Genomic DNA, 17,067 nt, shown 5'->3' on the forward strand with positions numbered 1-17,067 from the left:
CAGATCTTCTACTACGCTTAGCTTTCTATCTTACTCTGCCTAAGCTGCGCCATGTGAAATATATTTCCTATCCCAGAGAGAATTTCTCTCAGGGATTTATACTTAGCATTTGGAAAGTTGAGGCCAGGCCAGGGGCTGGTCTCATGACTGCCTAGGTTTTGTTGCATCTAAGACCAGCATGGAATGTCCTGTTTCCATTTACGGTAGGATTTGGGAGAGGCTTGGAGGGGCAGGCAGCCTTTGGATGAGAGTGCATAAGAGAAATGACTGGCAAAGAGTGAAGGGTGAATAAAGAGAAGAGGGGAGGCACAAGGAAAAGCAGGGTGTAGGAGCTGATGTGTCTGGATGTAGACAGCCTGGTTTAACGTTCACTTCCCTTTCTGTCACTAAGATGACCAACATCTGGGTGGCACATCTCACCCCATACCACAAGGCACATGGGCCCGACTAGGGTTCTTTGGGACAGACAGGAAGCATTCCAGGCTGCATGGCCTAGAATTTATTATTTAGGTCAGACAGACTGGAATGGATAACTTTCTCTAGAGATCAGAGGCTGTGCGCTGTCTCTGATGTGTGACAAATTGAAGGAAGCACAGCCATGCCTTCAGCACGCTCGGTGCGGGATGCACAGGGAGAAGGAACGTGAAGGAGCCTGTGCCTGCCTTACTTTCCATTTGTTTCAGTTTCTCCCCCCACCCATCTGCCGTCCTTGCAAAGCAGGAAAAGGAAAAGGAAATGTCATTTCTCTGGAGATGTAACAAAAGGTTATTTGCTTCGGAAAAAGGCTCTGTCTTAAATAAATGAAAGTTGTCTGTATTGTTCGTGTGTTTGTTTGGCTTTTTTTTTTTTTTTTTTTTTGGCTCTTTCTCAGTCACCCCATAAATCACTGAAAATCACCTTACCATTCCCTGAATTTGTAGGAATCTCTTGCTGCTGTGTAAAGGCATAAGAATGGGCCAAAGCAAACATCTCTAATGTCTTCTTTCAAAACCAAAATGCATTTTAATAATTTAAAGTCACTGCTCTTTCAGTCACTTGATAAATTATTCACAAATTTTACAACAAAAAAAAAGAAAAAAATCTGTTCCCTTTACAAGTTCTGGAACATTAAATCATGTCAGAGTAGATGAAAAGGACAAATCAACCCTAAACTCTTAGAAATCATGCATTTTACTTCTTTATCTGAAAGCAGTGCCACAGTTTACAGGGCATTTGGCAGATGATTTTTTAGGACTTATGTCCAGGTACACTGAGAGAATGACACTGTAGGAATGAAAGAAGGTGGCTTTTGGGCAGAGTATAGAGAACATCTAGCTGTTTGCCTCAGGACTGCAACTTTAAGTGATATTTTAAAGAGATCTCAAGGACAGACAAAGAAAGCCGATTTGCTTAAGGTAAGTCTAGTTAATTATGGGCAAGGGAGGAATTTGGAATAATGGTGGCTCCTGCTGTTCTTATGTTCAAACACCCCTTACATCCTCCTACCAAGCATGGGCAAGTGCTACGAACTTGCTTTCTGTTCAATTGTCCATGGGGCATAACATTCTGGAGCTTAGCAAGCAGGTGTTTCTGACCTCATGGAGTGGAGAACCTTGCCTAGAAAAGACTTTTAAATTTGCATCCACGATGATAATAATGCCCCACCCACACAGTCGAGTTGTAGCCGAAGATCTTGGAATATTGACAAGCATCTCTCATCTCATTAGAAAAACATACTCGCTGAAAGGTCAAAGTGATTGATAATGAAGGGCCAACTGGGCAGAACTAGTAGGTTTTACTTCCTGATATTTCCTACCAGAGATGTCTCCCTCTTACAACCAGTGTCCAGGGCCGAAATACAATTAATAGATTTTGTCATCAGTATTTTTGTCTTCCAACTCCATGGTTCATTTTAGTTCTGGATCTAACAAAGGTAGCAGCGTTGTAGAAGAACTCATTAGGATGTCACACTTCAATTAGGATAGGGATGAGGTTTGTCTGAATAAATACTGCCCATGCCATTCTAACACAGTGCTGGCATATAGGAGATGTCAATAAACGCTTGCTTCCTGAATGAAAAAGCGAACAGAAATTGCAGAAATACGTCAAAGTCTAATTTATTATGTGTGTAACAGAAGCGCAGACACCGTTAGCTATGCACCATTTTAATAGGCAGAAATGGGCTATTAGTATTTTTAATTCGAGCGTTGCAAAACCTAAAATAATTTCATGTTTTAGGAAAGAGATTCTGGATGAGGCTTCCATCATCATTCACAAGGCAACTTTTTATCTTTGTGGGGCTTTTGTAATTTTTTTCTACTTGCTATGCCTTCTTCCTTTTATAACCTAAATTTATCTTTAATGCTCCTGAGATGTCTATTTTCAGGGAATTCTGATGTCAAGGGTGTTCTTGGAAGCATCTGAGTGTTGGCTAAAATATCTTCTCTTCCACTTCAAAGAAGTCCTATAGTGCTAGAACCATCTTCACTGACAATATCTTTCTTCACCCTCCAAATATCACTGCTCAGCTGCTGGGGGAGTCAAGTTAAAAAAGAGCCAAGCTATGAAAAACCCATTGTTCTTTAATTTTACTTCAGCAAGATAGATGCAGACATCCACACCAGTATTTGGAGACTGGAGAAGTGAAGAAGCAGGAGAGAAAAATCATTGAGTTTCTAGAGTATGCCCTTTATTTAGACATGCAACTTTTACACAGAATAATTTAAGGGAGGTTGCAAAGATACATACAAAAGAGCAAGACAAAATAAAGTAAGAAAGAAAAATGACCCTATGTTAAGAAATACAAGAACCAAAGTGAGAGCTTGATGATCTCAACAAAGCACGAACACTCTTTACATCTCCCCTCTCTACTGTGAGGTATGCCGACATCATCGTACCTTGTTTGTGTCCACTTGGTAGTAGTATGCAATTTACAAGCCACATCCAAAGTTATTTACCTTAAGAGAAATCAACATATATAATTTAGAACTTTTATAAAATTAGATAAGGTAGTTCCAGGTGATTGTTGGTAACTTTTTTGGAAGTCTATATTACAAAAATTGTTTCAGGTAAGTTTCCCAAAAGCGTCTGGCTATCTTGATTCAAGTGTCAACTTCATTGATAATTATTTTTACATCTTGGGCACACAACAATTGTTGCTGTTCCTCTCCTACCAGATCCGAGCTCATCCATCTGCTCAGGAAGATTTTTTGAGACATCATAGCAAAAGTAGTCATTTTTCCTCCCTTTTCAACCTTTCTTGCCCATGACTCTATATTATTTTTCTTAAAATACTTACCAATATTTAAAATTGAGTTTGCTTATGTGCAAATAAACAAACCAGAATATGAACTGGAATATTTAAAATTGAGTTTGCTTATATGCAAATAAACACACTAGATATGAACTGGAATATATAAATATATATTTGGAATATATAAGGGTGTATTGCAGTTTATATAAACCAGAATATAAACTAGAATATCAACTCCATGAGAGCAAGGCTTTTCTCTCTCTTGTTCTCTCTTGGGCCTCCAGTGCCTAGAACATGGCCTGGCACACAGCAAGTGCTCAGTGAAAGTTTGCTGAGTTAGACCAAATGAATGAACGAATATATCTTTGGGGTAATATCTTGTCACCTCTAATTTCATTCAAATACTGTCTTCACCTTATATTAGCTGGGTAAAATAGCTGCATGAAGAAATTCTCTTAATGTCCAGACTTTTCAATTTCCATGTTCCCTGCAAACATCCTCTCTTCATCCCGCCCATCCTCTCCCGCCCCCACCCCTGCTGCCATGTATGGTGTGCCCTTCTGTCTGAGGGTTCCCCTATACCTGGGCTCTGTTCCCACCCTTGCTTCTCCTCAAGGACCCACTCCATGGATTTCCAGCTCCACTTCCTCTGGCTCTTTTCCAACAGTGTTTAAGAATACTAAGTCGATGGAAAGCTACAATATTAAAGAATGAATATTTAAGGCCTTCTCCTCCATCGCTTTTAAAAGACAAGAGCTTTTGTCCCAATGTCATCACCTAGAAAGGTCTATGACTGTGTTGAGTAGCAATGTGCCTGGAGAGCTGGAGAGGCTGGAAATAACTAAATTTACAGTGGAAAAGGCAGAATTCTCCCCTAGAAGAGTAGAATAGATCCTAAAGGTATATCCAGGAGACAGAATAATCAAGAACTCATTTTAACTTGGTTTACAAGAGAGTGTGGGGTGGTTGAGAAGAAAAGGAGAGCTATTTGGAGTGGGGGATGGAAGAAGGGCATGTAAAATATGGAGAGAAGTACAAAGAAAAAATAATTCTAACATACATCGATGTGCGTTGTAGAGAGGCCCTTTCTGGCTTTCAAAAGTAAAGTATTCTTTCCAATAATATGTGTGACTGTTGTTGCAATACTGTTATTTATTGAGTGGAACATAACACAGAGCAAGAAGCTAAAAGCAAGAAAGCCCAGTTTTATCTGGATTACACTCAGGTTTTGGCATTCTTGAAAAGCAAAACAAAACAAAGGCCCTTCCTATAGCTAATTTCATGTACCACTCTCCTTTTCACAACTTCTGTTACATAAAGGTTGTCCCCATTCACTGTTTATAATTCCTTCCTTCTCACTCACATTTCACCCCTCTGCCATCAGCCTTCTACCCCCATTAATCCCCTCTTTTTGAAATCATCAATCGTCTTGACTAACTACAGTGGATGCCTTTAGACCGTTTGTTGTCACAGAACTGAACCATTTGGCTGTTTACTTGGACAGGAGCTATAAAAACTCGAGGCCTAAGGTTGCAGTGAGCCGAGATCATGCCACTGCACTCCAGCCTGGGGGATAGAGCAAGACTCCGTCTCAAAACAAAACAAAAAAACCTCCAGGCGTAACCTTTCCAGCATGGCTAAGCCATCATCCTCGGGAAATACAGACGCTTGACCATGGCTGTGAGAAGTGCAGTTACCCTCCAACCCTGCCCGTGCAGCCCTATTTGCTGCTGCTGGGCACTCAGCTAGCCCAGCACCCATACTTTTGTTTGGTTCCCTGGCATCATCAAGCTGTGTGTGTGGCCTCCTTGTAGTTAGTTTCTCCATCTAGTCTGGAGGTGAGGAAAAAGTCCGCTCCACAACACCTTCCCTGGGAGGGGTGCAATTCAGAGACCATCAGGATCTCTCTGAGAAAGAAGCCACTAATGTCTTTCTAATATCAAACTCTCTCTTTGCCAGCCTCTTATGAAGGCTAAAGGTGAGCAGATAGCAACATCGTAAAATCCATTTTAGTCAACTCTTTTGCAAGTATTGCCAGTGGTCTGGCACCTTGCTTTGCAATATGGTAATGGCTCCCATTGTGTTGAAGCTTCAGTCAAAATATAGAAAGAATTTCACAGTAAACCACAGTTTCCAAAGATGGTGGGCTGTAACTCTTGACTCCTGGCTTCCAATAGCCAAGGCGGAGTTATAGGCTGTCTTTACACACTCTTATCAAAGTGCTGCATGCTTGTTTCTTGGTCTGGTTGCCTACATTACATTGAAAACTTCTAGAAGCTAAAGATGCAGCTTTACATCACACACACACACACACACACACACACACACCCACACCACATCACAATTTACTCCACTACTCTTGTTCCTTCCATCATGCTTCTGGTCTTTTCTTCTCTAAATAACCAGATTTCTTATAAGAATTATAATGTTTGCCGTCTCTACTTTTTTACCTCCCTTTCAGTCTACTCATTTAAGTCTGGTCTCATCCTTGCCTGAAATACTTTTCATTAATGTCATCGATCATCTTGTTACACTAGGTCTTTTATCAGTCATTATACTTGACTACCAGCAAGCACTTGGTTCTTTGGACTATTTCCTCCTTCTTGAAATAGTATTTCTTGAGCTTCTTGTATTTAAAAACAGCCTTGTTCTCCTGCTAACTTTCTGGCTGATTCTTATGTTTCATTCATCCAAGCTAAAGCCACTAAGTATTAGAGATCTCCAAGACTCTGTCCAAGGCACTCTCTTCTTAATTTCTTCTTTATCCTCCATGGAGCTAATCCATACCCATGACTTCAGGGGCCCACACCACTTAAGAGCCCACAGCTCTTCTGAGCAGCAGACCTTGTGATGGTTAATTTTAGGTATCCACCTACCGGATTAAGGAGTACCTACAGAACTGGTAAGCATTATATTGGGATGTGTCTGTGAGGGAGTTTCCAGAGGAGACTGGCATGTGAGTCTGAGTGGACCAAGTGGAGAAGATCCACCCTCAGTGTGCTTCGCCACCATCTCATAGGCTGGGGAGCCAGACAGAACAAAACAGGGAAGGCAAATTGGTTTCTTTCCTGGAGCTCCGATACTCTTATCCTGCCTTGGTCAGCAGAACCCCAGCCTCGCTGGCCTTTGGACTCTAGGACTTACACCAGCAACCCCCACTCCAACCCCAGGTTTTCAGGTCCTGGAACTTGGACTGAGCAACACTACAGGCATTCCAGAGTCCCCAGCACGTAGATAGCTGCCACGGGACTTCTCAGCCTCAATAATCAGGTGAGTCAATCCCCCTAATAAATCCCCTCACGTATATCTATATATCTATAAATAGCTTGTTGGTTCTGTCTCTCTGAAGAACACTGACTAGTGCAGCTTTTAGTATCAACAGTGGTTCTAGAGGTTTTCATAATTGATTTGGGGTTTCTAGAATTGGCTATCGAATCTACTTAGATCTAAAAATGCCAAGGACTCTACTTCTAACAGTACAGACAGCACTGAACTCTCTAGTGCAAACTGCTCCTAGAGATACACAAAATAGGTACATTTGGTACTTTTAACTCACCACTTAAAAGAGACAAGAAACTTGGTGACTTCTATATATGATACCTTTAACATTTGTGCAAAACCAAGGAATATAATGACTTTGGTTGGTTGCTCCTAATGTCAGTGGACAAAGGGATGAAAGAAAAGAATGAGTTCACGTATTCCATTTCCTGCTCCAGCTCTACATAAATAGCTGAAGAGCTTCTAAGTGTGCCCTGAGTCTGAATCTCCTCCCCTGTAGCCACAGGTCTGGGATTGCTGAAAATCAGACAACAGCGCTTATCATATGACTGACTGAATCACAGCAAAAGCTGAACTCTCAGCTCCGTAGGTGTCTATGGTTAAAGTGAGGGCATCGGTTGAGACAGAATGGGATCTGTAAGTTGAGATGGGGATGTGTGGGAGGGCTCCGATGAGGCTGGGGACACTGAGCTCTGAAATTCTGATGAGTGTTGTTTGCCAGCAGAAATGGTTCCCACCCACAATAGTATAGGGTTTCCCACCTCTCTCTGAAGGAGTTAACCCTGCAATGCCTAAGAAAATGGTAAAAGCCTCCATGAGGCAGTTGCCAAGCAAGACAAAGCTGAGTCTCCTCAGAATCCACCCGCACTGCCCCTCTTTGCTTCTGAATCTGTAACTAGACTTGAGTCCCAGCAGGCGCCTAGAGGTGAGGTTCAAAGTGTGATTCAGGACGAGGTGTGCCATGTTCCAAAAGAGCTACTTCAGTTTTCCAATTTATACAAGCAGAAGTCCGGGGAACACTTGTGGGAATGCACACTGAGAGTGTGGGAAAATGGTGGAAGAAATATAAAGTTGGATCAGGCCAAATTCACTTAAATGGACCCTCAGAGCAGAGGTCCTCAATTTAACTTTGCAGCTCAGGGAGTGAGTTTGTTTGATTGGTTGGTGAAACATGGATCAAAAAACATGACCCACTGTGAGTGAGCTGGAGATGCCTGATCTCCCTTGGGCTAACACAGAGGAAGGGATTCAAAGGCCTAGGGAGATTGGAAAGCTATAGTGGATTTGTCACTGAAACCCTACTCAGCCACACCAGGAGGGTCCAGAAGACAGACCTTTCATCAATACTTTGAACAATGGATTTGTGAGGGGAGCCCCAGCATCCCTGAAGAGCTCTGTGATAGCTCTTCTATGTAGACCAGATCTTACCATGGGAACTGCTGTTATGCAGTTGGAAAACTTAAATTCAATGGGAGCAATTGGATACCAAGGTGGTGGGGACCAAGTGATGGCACTCAACCAACTGTCAAAGACAAGTTGAATGCAGTTTACAAAATGGTACCTGGGATGCAGCTATTAAACTGGTAAATACCTTTTTCCCCATTTGTGTTCATAAGGCCCACCTGAGGCACTTTGCCTTCAGCTGGCAAGGCCAGCGATACACACCCTCACTGTCTCACATCAGAGATAAATCAGCTCACCAGCTTTATGTCACAATCCAGCTTGCAGGAATCTTGATTGTCTTTCCCTTCCATAAGATATCAGACTGTTCCATTGATAACCTTTTGCTGATCAGACCTCATGACCAAGAAGTAGCAATTACTGTGGACTTATTGGTAAGGCATTTGCATATCAGAGCATGGGAGATAATCCAATTAAAATTCAAGTGCCTTTTACCTCGGTGAAATTTCTGATGGTCCAGTGGTGTGGGGCATGTCAAGATATTCCTTCTAAGATGAAGGATATGTTGTGTATCTGGCTCCTCCTACAACCGAGAAAGAGATACAATGCCTAGTGGGCCTATTTGAATTTTGGAGGCAACACATTCCTCACTTGGGTGTGTTACTCTGGCCCATTTGTTGAGTGTCCCAAAAGACTGCTAGTTTTGAGTGGGGTCCAAAACAGAAGGGCTCTACAGCAAGTCCCAGCTGCTGTGCAAGCTGCTCTTCCTCTTGGGCCATATGACCCAGCAGATCCAATGATACCCAAGATGTCAGTGGCAGATAGGGATGCTGTTTGGAGCTGTTGGCAGGGCGTTATAGAAGAATCGCAGCAGAAGTTCTTAGGATTTTGGAGCAAGGCCCTGCCATCATCTATAGATAAGTACTCTTTTGAGAGAGCTCTTGGTCAGCTACTGGGACTTAACAGAAACTGAACGCTTGACCATGGGCCACCAATTGCCATATGACTTGAGCTGCCCATCATGAACTGGGTGTCATCTGAGCTACCAAGCCAGGAAGGCCATGCACAGCAGCAGTTCCTCATCAAATAATGGACCAGCGCAGGCCCTGGAGGTACAAATAAGTTACATGAAGAAATGGCCCAAATGTCCTTGGTGTCTACTCCTATCACACTGCCTTCTCTCCCACCACCTGCACCTATGGCCTTATGGGGAGTCCCCATGATCAGCCAACGGGCTTTGTGGACAAATTGTTCTGTATGATACAGCTAAAAGTGGACAGCTGCAGCACCTCAGCCCCTTTCTGGAACATCTTTTAATGACAGTGGTAAAGGAAAATCTCAAGGAGCAGAATTTAGGGCAGTGCACCTGGTTGTGCACTTTGCTTAGAGGAAAAATGGCCAGATAAGTGATTAGGTGCTGATTCATAGGCTGGATGGTCAGGGACTTGAAAGGAACATGATTAGAAAATTGGTGGCAAAAACATTGAGTGAATAGATATGTGGATAGATCTCTCTGAGTCGGCAAAGGATGTGAAGATATTTGTTTCTCATGTAAATGCTCACCCAAGGATGACCTCCACAGAGGAGTATGTTAACATTCAGGAGGGTAGGATGACCCATTCTGTGAATACCAATCAATCTCTTTTCCCGGGCACCCCTGTCATTGCCCAGTGGGCTCAGGAACAAAGTGGCTGTGGTGGTAGGGATGAGGGTTGTGCACGGGTTCAGCAGCATGGCTTCTACTTGCCAAGACTAAGCTAGCTACAACCACCACAGAGTGCTCAGTCTGCCAGTTGCAGAGACCAACACTGAACTCCTGATATGACATCATTCCCCAGGGCAATCGGCCAGCTATGTGGTGGCAGGTTGATTACATTGGAAGGCTTCCATCATAGAAAAGACAGCATTTTGTCCTTTCTGGAATAGATACTTCCTCTGGATACAGGTTTGCCTTCCCTCCACGCAATGCTTCTGCCAATATTACCATCTGTGGACTCACAAAATGCCTTATCCACTCTCATGGTATTCCACACAGTGTATCTACTAAGGAACTCGCCTCACAGCCAAAGAAGTGCAGCAATGGGCCCAAGTCCATGGGATCCACTAGTCTTACCCTGCGTCCCACCGTTCTGAAGCAACAAGCTTGACAGAACAGTAAAATGGCCTTTTGAAGTTGCAGTTACAGGACCAGCTAACATTGCAGGACTGGGGCAAGGTTTTCCAGAAGGCTGTGTGTGCTCTGAATCAGCATCCAATATATGATGCTGTTTTTCCCGTAGTCAGGACACATGGAGTCAGGAATCACAGAGTGGGAGCGTCACCACTCACCAGTACCCCTAGTAACCCACTGGCAAAGCTTTTGCTTCCTTTTCCCATGATTTTATGTGCTGAACCTCGAGGTCTTAGTTCCAGAGAGAGGAATGTTTCCATCAGGAGACACAACAATGATTCCATTGAACTGGAAGTTTAGCCTGCCCCGCCACGCCCCCGCCCCCCAGCCACTTTGGAGGCCTCATGCTTCTGAGTCAACTGGCTATATTACGGTGCTGACTGGGTAACTCATCCAGACTAGGAAGGGGAAACTGGATTACTACTCCATTGGATGAAAGGAAGAGTATGCCTGGAATACAGGAGATCCCTTAGGGTGTCTGTTAATATTACCATGCCCCACGATCAAGGTCAATGGGAAACCACAACACAATCCAGGGAGGACTACGAGTGACCCAGACTCCTCAGGAATAAAGTTTCAACACAATCCAGGGAGGACTACGAGTGACCCAGACTCCTCAGGAATAAAGGTTCAACACAAACCAGGGAGGACTACGAATGACCCAGATTCCTCAGGAATAAAGGTTCAACACAATCCAGGGAGGACTACGAGTGACCCAGATTCCTCGGGAATAAAGGTTCAACACAATCCAGGGAGGACTACGAATGACCTAGATTCCTCAGGAATAAAGGTTCAACACAATCCAGGGAGGACTACGAGTGACCCAGATTCCTCAGGAATAAAGGTTCAGTCACCCCACCAGGTAATGAACCATGACCAGCTGAGCTGCTTGCTGCAGGTAAAATTATACAGAATGGGTAGTGGAAGGCAGTCACAAATACTAGCTATGGCCGGGTAACTAGTTACAGAAACAAGGACAGTAATTGTCATGAGTATTTTCTTCCTATCTTGTTAAAGATATGTTTTGGTGTACATATTATGCACGTTATGCTTACATTAAGCAAATATCTTTGGTTTTGCTCCTCTCTTATCCCTTTATTATGTATAACAAGATTTTTTGACTTTATATCAGTATTTACGTGTTGTTAATTTTACATCATAGCGTTTCAATTATCATCCAAAGACTTTACCTTCTCTTCTAGGGAAGAGATTAGCACATTTCCCGTTGTATGCAGATAGTTTCACCGTGTTAGGTGGAACTATTTTCTTGTTATTGTCTTCATTTGGAGGTTAAGTTTGGTTTAAAGGAAGCATAGAGGTGCCAAGTTGACAAAAGGTGGACCTGTGATGATTAACTTTAGGTGTCAGTTTGACTGGATTAAGGAACACCTGGAGAGTTGGTAAAGCATGATTTTGGGGTGTGTCTGTGGGGGGTTTCCAGAGGAGACTGGCATGTGAGTCTACGTGGATTCAGTGGGGAAAATCCGCCCTCACTGTATGTGGGCACCATCCCATAGGCTGGGACCTGGACAGAACAAAAAAGAGGCGAGGCAAATAGGTTCCTTCCCTGGAGCTCGGACACACTCTTCTCCCGCCCTTGGCCAGCAGAACTCCAGGCTCTCTCGCCTGTGGACTCGAGGACTTAGCCCAGCAACCCCCACTCCCACCTCAGGTTCTCAGGCCCTGGAACTTGGACCGAACAACACTACTGGCATTCCAGGGTCCCCCATATGTGGATGGCTGTCACAGGACTTCTCAGATTCCATAATCAGGTGAGCCAATTCCCCTAATAAATCTCCTCCCATTGATTTTTATGTCTCTGAGTAATACAGACCTGTATACCTTGCATTCTTTTCAACAGCTCTTAACTGCAAAGCAATTCAAAGTAGCCATGTCCACAGCAAGCTCATAATGAACTTATTACAGGCTCATAATAGCGTCTTATTTCTGTACTTTCTATTTCAGTGAATGTCCCACCAGCCATTCAATTAGGCCAGTCAAAAAATGGGGTGTCATCCTTGATATGACTCTTCTTCCTCTGATATGCAGTCTATCACCAAGTCTCAATGATTAAGGGTCTTTCAAATCTGTGTGCATTTCTCCATTTCCACCCATCACTGTAGCCTAAGCCACCATCCTCTCTCAACTCTTGCCTTGCATCTCAAACGGTCTCCAGGTGCACTCAGGCCCACTCATAAGCATTTCTCCCCATTGCAGCCAAAATTATATTTAAACAAACAAAGCATTTTTCAGGTCATCATTTTCCCCTCAGCCCAGCCTCACTCATATCTTCTATTCTTTTAATAGAAATGAAGCTCCTAAATGTGCCTTACAGACTTGGCACTGTCTCCACCTGCTCTGACCTCCAGCTCCATTGGCTTGCTTTTCTCCTTCCTGCCCTGTGACATTTGCACATTCGGTTCCTTCTCTATGAAACCCTCCCTAACCAAACTAACTCCAGCTCCTTCATGTCTACAATCAGAGAAGCCTGCTCTGGCATTTTTAACTAGTCCAAATCCTCCTCTCAGATTGGCAACAGGCAGTTCTAGGTAGCTCTCCGTTCAACCCACTAGCGACCTTGCCATCTCACTTCAGTTTGTGATTATTTAAAGTCTATCTCCAGGGCCGGGTGCAGTGACTCATGCCTGTAATCTCAGCACTTTGGGATCCCAAGGCAGGCAGGAGTTCGAGACCAGCCTGGCCAACATATAGTGAAACCCCATCTCTACTAAAAATACAAAAATTAGCTGGGCAAGGTGGTGCACGTCTGTAGCCTTAGCTACTTGGGAAGCTGAGGCAGGATAATCGCTTGAACCAGGGAGGCGGAGGTTGCAGGGAGCCGAGATCATGCCACTGCACTCCAGCCTGGGTGACACAGCAGGACTCCGTCTCTAAATAAATAAATAAATAAATAAATAAATAAATAAATAAAGTCTATCTCCAGTGTTTGCGCCTTATCTTAGGCCCAGCATGCAGCATAGTGCCTCACATCAGGGCAAGCTAAATAAACACCAGCTAAATAATTAGAATCTCACCATAATAAATCACCAAAGAACAACACAGTGTCCTTTTAAAATAAATAAATAATTGAGTGAGTCCTCAGTTTTCTAAAGCATGCAATGGGAAAATAACTGTCTCACCAAGTTCTTCTAAAGATTAGATAAATAGCCCAGTGTTGCACTTATCATGTAACAGACTGTCAATAAAAGGTTTGCTTCCTTTATTTCTCTGCAAAATATACACAGATCACGACATGGAGCCAGGGTGTGATGTACAATTAGCTGTGGCTCAAAATAAGATCAACAAATTTGGGGTACAGATTTCCCACTAACATGTCACACTGGCCACTCCATTTTCCCCAGGCACTGTGCTTCTCAGTGATGGGCATTGTGCGTCCTCAGCTTTTTACCTTGCCTTTCTCTATTTCTCTGTGACAGCAGTAGAATCCTCAGTAGTAGTGAAAGAGAAAAGACAAAGAGACATAAAGAAAAAAGAAATGACAGTTTTCAGGCATGGCAAGTAGATTATTCAAATGCATCTTGATTTACACATGACAGATGTGTTCCTTAAAAATATATGTAAACTGAATTGTACTTGGAATTCACAAGGGAATCTTGGTACTTAAGGAAATCCTCTACTGAATCCTTTTGGAATAAGAACCACCAACAGGATGCAGGATGATGAACTTCCCCCCACCCCCGTGTTTGTGTCATGGGCATTACGTAATTCCTTTTTACTCCACTCTAAGGTAAATTCATGTAAAGGTTCTGTAAATGAAGATACTTCTAAATGTTAATTTCTGATGAAAAACCATCAAGTGGGAGGCCAGATCAGAGGAAATAGTCAATAAATCAAAGCTTGGGGTCCAGGAATTCATGGATTATAGCTGGTTGGCACTTTCCTGACCTTCCCTTAGAGATCTGAGAGTCCCCAACTTTCTTCATTGCAAACTGAGGCTGAATGGCTGTAGGGTGCTGACTCAAAATTCACACAAGAAGTTATCCCGATGGGGATGGGGCTCAAGTTGTCAGGGCTCTTGGAAATGAGCACAGTTAACAGTGCAATTAGCTTGGAAGAAGTAAAAATAAAAAACTTCCTGAGGGCCTCCGTGAGTAAGACACCCAGTGTGACATGCTCAGCATAGTGTCTGGCACATGCTGGGTGTGCAGGGGTGTGATTTCTGTGACTTGGCTACTGAGCGGCCTGCAGTGCACATTGCCCCAGCCAAAGGACACAGGCCAGAAAACTATGCGGATGATCTGATCAGGGATGGGGGAGAAGAAAAACAAGAATTCAGAAGGAAATTCTGATATTTTATTGGGCTTCTGGGGCTCAGAAAATGGCAACCCAGAAGTCTCGTGTATCTGCATGCTTTAACAAGAAGACTTTAGAAGCAGCCTCATAGTCAGGACTTTCTGACCTCTTCTACCCTCACCCCTGGCCCAGGGAGGGGCTATCTCTTGAATTTCCTTATCTGACTAAGGAAACTTCTTTCCACAAGAAAAATAGTAGTCTCAAGACTTGCTCCCTAGGAATCTCATCAAATAACCAGGAAAGAATCCAGCAGACTAGAAGTTGTCACCACACCCAGATAGACTTTTCATCTATTCTCATGAAGGCGACTCCAAGAAATTACCTGGGAGACTTTATCTGCATAATAAGACAATCTTTGTTTGCAGTGAAATTCTGCCCCTCACCTTTGCACCACTTCCCCAGAGCCCAGAGGAACTCTCCTCCAAGCAATTGTTTCTTGGGCTCATTCATTTCCCCTGAAAACCATTTCCTACCCCTCATACTTGCCTACATCCACCACTTAACCTCTCCTCCGTTGAAGCCTCAACTATCTGGTCCTTCTTTGAGTCTCGTGTTATGGGACTTCTGTGTCCATAACCTGTTGATAAATTTGCTATGGCATTTTTTTCCTATTAATCTGTCTATAATCAGTCATTTCCGCAAACCTACAAAGAGGGCAGAAGGGAAGCTTTTCCTCCACCCTCACAGGCTAAAGGTTTCCCATATGTGACCAAGGACAGGAGGCTGTTTTATAATATTTATGCCATAAACTAGACCAGGCTGAGATCTGTAACTACACTGAGTAGTTATTATTTCTCTCTTATATATCAAATTCCCTGAGAAGCCTGACATTACTGTGGTAAACCAAAAATAAAATTCTAAGGTCCCCAACTTTCTGAATGGAACCCTTCTCTCATTCAAGGCCATTCCAAAGTTAACCTGAAAAACTACGAATAGTTCAGGCCATGATGGGAATTGGGAGTTGGACGTGCCTCATTATACCCGTCTCCCTGTTGGAACTCAGGCCCAGCTGACCAGCATTAACAGAGACCTTAAGACTGACAGAAGAGACTCTTTAAGTCTGATAAGAAGCATTTACAGCCTGGTCTCTGCAGCCTGCTACCTGAAGACTTCATCTGCATGATAAAACCTCCGTCTCTACAACTTCTTCTTGTAACCCAGACATTCCTTTGTATTGATTCCTGTTCTTTAGATAATAACTCAGTCAACCGTCAATCAGAAAATCTTTGAATCTCCCCATGACCTAGACGTCCCTACTTCCAGGTGTCCTGCATTTTCAGACTGAACCAATGTATACCTTAATGTATTGATTGATGTTTTATGTCTCCCTAAATGTATAAAACCAAGCTGTAGCCTGACCACCTTGGGCACATGTTGTGAGGACCTCCTGAGGCTGTGTCATGGGCATGTCCTTAACCCTGGCAAAATAAACTTCTAAATTGATTGAGACCTGTCTCAGATACTTTTTGGTTTACACTATCAACTGACATTTTTAAAAGGCGATGTCAGTGGTGAAGAGAGGAACAGGCTAAGAAACAGACCTGGGTCATAGATAAGACTTGCAATCTACAGCAGAGCGACCTTGGGCAAGTCCCTTGCTTCTTCAAGCCACAGTCCTCTCCAGTTGAATGAGATCTACTACATCTTCCAGCTCCAAGAACTTTAGGGGTTTCTGGCACCAGGCACAGTGCCTGGCACAAATGAAAATTCTCCCTAAAAGAAGTCATGATTATTCATTATAAAGAGGAATAAAAGGCCAGGTGTGGTGCTACATGCCTATGATCCTAGCACTTTGGGAGGCTGAGGCGGGAGGATGGCTTGAGCTCAGGAGTTCAAAACCAGCCTGGGCAACATAGTGCGAACTCATCTCTATAAAAATAAATAAATAAATAGAAAAATATATAAATAAATAGAAAAATAAGAGAGAAAGAAGGGATCAGTCCATCATCACTCTCCCAGCCAAAGTTAAAATACTGGAACTCTAGAACAACAAAGCAGAAAACACATTTGGGAATGCTCCTCGCTAACCTTTCCACTCACTGCTATTCTACCTCCTCTCTCTGTCATTTAAGGGGAAAAAGTGAGTGTTTGCATGTGCACATGTGTGTAGTTTTCACTGGTAATGGTTGACGAAATTGGCGTTAAATTGCAGTTCAAAGATTTGTCTTTGATAGATGGTATCCTCTACCTGAAATCAGAAATCAGCCATATGGCTTCAAGAAAACATATTATCTTATAACCCCTGAATGTCAATATATAATCCTAGGTAACTGGATCAATGATGCCTGGTGAGTCTTGAAAGTTTTGCCATGGGCTGCCAAACACAGATTGGTCCTAAAGTGTAGGGGAGAAGGGGAGAGGAGAAGACATGGACTCACATTCAGCTGGAAAAAATCTTGGACACCATTTTTTGAGCTCACTGGTTGTCAATCTACTGATTCAGGAAACACTTTTCACCTATTTGACCATTAATACAGCACAAACAACACACAGAGGAGAATGCATTTCTATCTAATCAAGCAACTGATGCCAGGAGCTGCCCAGCACTCATCCATGCTCAGCTTCCTCACTCCAACAAATTGTAAAATAATAATAAAAAATCTAAATAACAACAGCAGCAGCTAAATTATTTCTCCATCTCAATTGATTCTTTAGATGGAATGTCATCTTG

The 17,067-nt window shown here is 43.1% G+C and overlaps 1 protein-coding gene and 1 long non-coding RNA gene across 10 annotated transcripts in view; one reads left to right on the forward strand and one right to left on the reverse strand.

The window, feature by feature from the left end:
- Positions 1 to 17,067, reverse strand: part of OPCML (opioid binding protein/cell adhesion molecule like) — a 1,155,658-nt gene that overhangs the window by 486,685 nt on the left and 651,906 nt on the right. The gene's annotated exons all lie outside the window — the stretch shown is intronic.
- Positions 6,432 to 15,843, forward strand: LOC135967174 (uncharacterized). Its single transcript, XR_010581091.2, has 3 exons — positions 6,432 to 6,502; positions 11,755 to 11,854; positions 15,298 to 15,843. It is a non-coding gene; the product is annotated as an uncharacterized lncRNA (long non-coding RNA).

The sequence above is a fragment of the Macaca fascicularis genome, chromosome 14, assembly GCF_037993035.2.
Source record: "Macaca fascicularis isolate 582-1 chromosome 14, T2T-MFA8v1.1".
NCBI lineage: Eukaryota > Metazoa > Chordata > Mammalia > Primates > Cercopithecidae > Macaca > Macaca fascicularis.